At 46.4% G+C, this 3,209-nt stretch overlaps 2 non-coding genes across 2 annotated transcripts; both read right to left on the reverse strand.

Moving 5' to 3' along the window:
• Nucleotides 1-225: 225 nt before the first annotated feature.
• Nucleotides 226-298, reverse strand: trnav-uac. The gene has a single exon. It is a non-coding gene; the product is annotated as a tRNA-Val (tRNA).
• A 17-nt stretch (nucleotides 299-315) lies between these two features.
• trnai-aau lies at nucleotides 316-389 on the reverse strand. The gene has a single exon. It is a non-coding gene; the product is annotated as a tRNA-Ile (tRNA).
• Nucleotides 390-3,209: the final 2,820 nt, after the last annotated feature.

Raw genomic sequence — 3,209 nt, forward strand, 5'->3', positions numbered from 1 at the left:
ACCTGACTTTTTAGGACACTACGGACAATTTAGCATGGCCAATCCACCTAACCCGCACACCTTTGGACTGTGGGAGGAAACCGGAGCACCCGGAGGAAACCCACTCACACACGGGGAGGACGTGCAGACTCCACACAGACAGTGACCCAGCCGGGAACCAAACCTGGGACCCTGGAGCTGTGAAGCATTGATGCTAACCACTATGCTACCGTGCTGCCCACGCAATGATTTCACTGGGGCTCGAACCCAGGACCTTCTGCGTGTAAAGCAGACGTGATAACCACTACACCATGGAACCAGCTGAATGAAAGCTAATGGCCCGTACGGGGATCGAACACGCTACCTTGGCGTTATTAGTACCACGCTCTTACCAACTGAGCTAACCAGCCCGAAAAGGTAAAGAGGCCAGAATTGAACCCAAGTCCCTGGCACTGGAAGGCAGCAGTGCTAACCACTGTGCCACCATGGTGCCTCAAATCTCAACGATGTCGCCGTCCATTTAGTCAATGCATGGGCTTAAATCACAATTGCCTATACTGCAGGAGGCTTGTTATTCACTTTCCTATCTACTCCATATCCGCCCTGAATACAAGTCACAGTTTTAGTGCCTTAATCCCAAGCCAAGCTTCCAGCCCATCATTGTCACCACAAGAGCTTTATTCACCTCCTGATTATCACCTCCTCTACTTTTGCCCATATCCACCTGTTGATGTCCTAACTAATCACCTCAATATTGGTCTACACCCCCTTAACCATCCGTCCTGACCAAGCTCCATTGGCTTCCCGCACCCCAAAGACTCAACTTTCTAATATCTCTAATGGCCTTCCTCTCCCTTCTTCTGCAACGTCCTCCAGCCATGTATTCCTGTGCACGACCTTCACTCCGCCAATACCAGCCCACTTCGATGCAAAGAACTTTGGTGGCTGTCCCTTCAGTCACTATGCTGCACCTTTCCTCAGCTTCGCCATCATACTGCATATCTCCTGTCTTTGGGCGTTTTTTAAGGTCCCTTGAACCATGCTTACTAACCAGCCTCTCTCTAACTTTACTCTCACCTTCTCAATAACTATCAAGCTGTAAAAAAAACATTTATGTTGTGATTTGAACATTAGAAAGACATTTTAGGGCATGTTACAAATCAGAGATTAGATGGCTACCAAGAGGAAAGACGACAAATAGGTCAAATATAGTCAAGGAAAAATCTTTCATAGACTTTAGCAACTCAGGAGGGAGGGGAAATTTTGGGAGGGGGTTCCAGGTCATGTTGGTTGAAAGCCAATGCAGAAGGAAGAGGATGAGAAATGAGGCATGAACTTGTGTCAGAATCATTTCCTCTGATTCATCTTGAAATGCTGCAGTACGCCTCTAGCAGCGATATGCTAATGACTCGCACAAATTAACGGTAACAGGAGGCTCTTCTGTATAAGTGGACTGTTAATGATAAATGTGCATGAATTGCAGCAGCAAAAGCATTTCTACAACAATTAAAACTAGGAGCCAGACCGTAAAAGGCCAACATTTCAAACCTGTCAGTTGTTTTCTCAATCTCAAATATCATTGCGTGGAGGTGGTGCCGAGTGGCTTAACCCAAAGACCCAAATACTTTGGTGTTTCCACCAGTCACTGCTTCACAACTCATCACTGATGTAAGCCTGGGAGAAGGTTGTTAAACTTGGTCACCTGCTAAGCCACTGCCTGAAATATAACCCACAACGACTGACGGGGGAGTGGGGTGGAGGCAATCAGAGGGGAATAGTTTAATGTTAGCTTCTTCAACAAAACGGATGATAGTATCCCAAAGAACAAAGTTCTGCTTGATTCATATGGTGATATTCAAGTTGGGTAGGACAATATAAATCGTTGGGCACATCTCATGGTCCACAGGTGTGGCCCAGATGGTTGGTCAAACAAAGGAAGAGCAAAATATGTCAGACAGGGATTGTTGGAGTATAGTGTGCAACAACTTGGAAAGTTTTACTGTAACAATCCTTGCTACAATAAATAATCTCGCCGTATTCTTAGAAGAGACAATCTTGTAAATTCACATAAATAAAACCATGCTCTGTTGAAGGCTATTCATTCTAAAATACAGTTATTATCCTACTGGGAACACAGCCTTCCATTTTATGGATATCAAACCACTGTTAAAAGTCCTGTGGTCTGTTTAGAATTACAGTTGAGTTACCAGCATGGATGGCCTTCATATAGTATTTGGAAGAACTTCAATTAAGTTGCTCAAAGGTGTTCCACAGCCTACAGGGAGTCACTGATAAACCATAGATATTGCGTAGGAAGAAATGTACCATCTTCTTTATAAGTTTAAATTAACATAGCTTTCCCCAAGTTTTCCACATCTCTATGCTGATAGCGGATTGCCAGGGGAGTGGTTAATGAACAAACTATTAGTAGTAGAAATGATTGAGCTCAACAAGCCACCCACATATCCTGCTTGCGATATTCCATATTAACCCATGCTCCGTGACTTTCTGCCTGCCTGTCACAGGCATTAAGCCGACTAGGCTGATTTTCTTTTCAACCAGAACCAGGATAGAGCTTGGAAGTGGGGCGTGGCAGGTAAATAGAAGAGAACCACATTAGGACGGCTCCCCACCATATTCCATCATCCAAAATACTTTGCCAGGTTGTGGCCTGGGAAGCGGGTCAGTTCCCTGTTCCGCCAATTTAAAAAGATGAGGCCTCAAGAAGAGTGACTTTCCAGCCTTAGAGAAATATAGATATAGAAAAATACAGCACAGAACAGGCTCTTCGGCCCACGATGTTGTGCCGAACTTTTGTCCGAGGTTAATCGTAGATTATCATAGAATTTTGGACACCAAGGGCAATTTATCATGGCCAATCCACCCAACCTACACATCTTTGGACTGTGGGAGGAAACCGGAGCACCCGGAGGAAACCCACGCAGACACGGGGAGGATGTGCAGACTCCACACAGACAGTGACCCAAGCCGGAATAGAACCTGGGACCCTGGAGCTGTGAAGCAATTATGCTATCCACAATGCCACCGTGCTGCCCTTGTTGGCATTTATTTGGCAGCATAGCAGCAGCCACCACCAACACCCCCCTCTGCCCCCTCACCACCCCCTCCCAGACCACTCCCCCCCCCCCCCCCCCCCAACCCAACCATATGAGAAGGCCACCAGCTCAAAGGAGGGAGGTCTTCAGGCAGCAGTCTGGGAAGCCCTCAGA

Source organism: Scyliorhinus canicula, chromosome 1 (assembly GCF_902713615.1).
Source record: "Scyliorhinus canicula chromosome 1, sScyCan1.1, whole genome shotgun sequence".
NCBI lineage: Eukaryota > Metazoa > Chordata > Chondrichthyes > Carcharhiniformes > Scyliorhinidae > Scyliorhinus > Scyliorhinus canicula.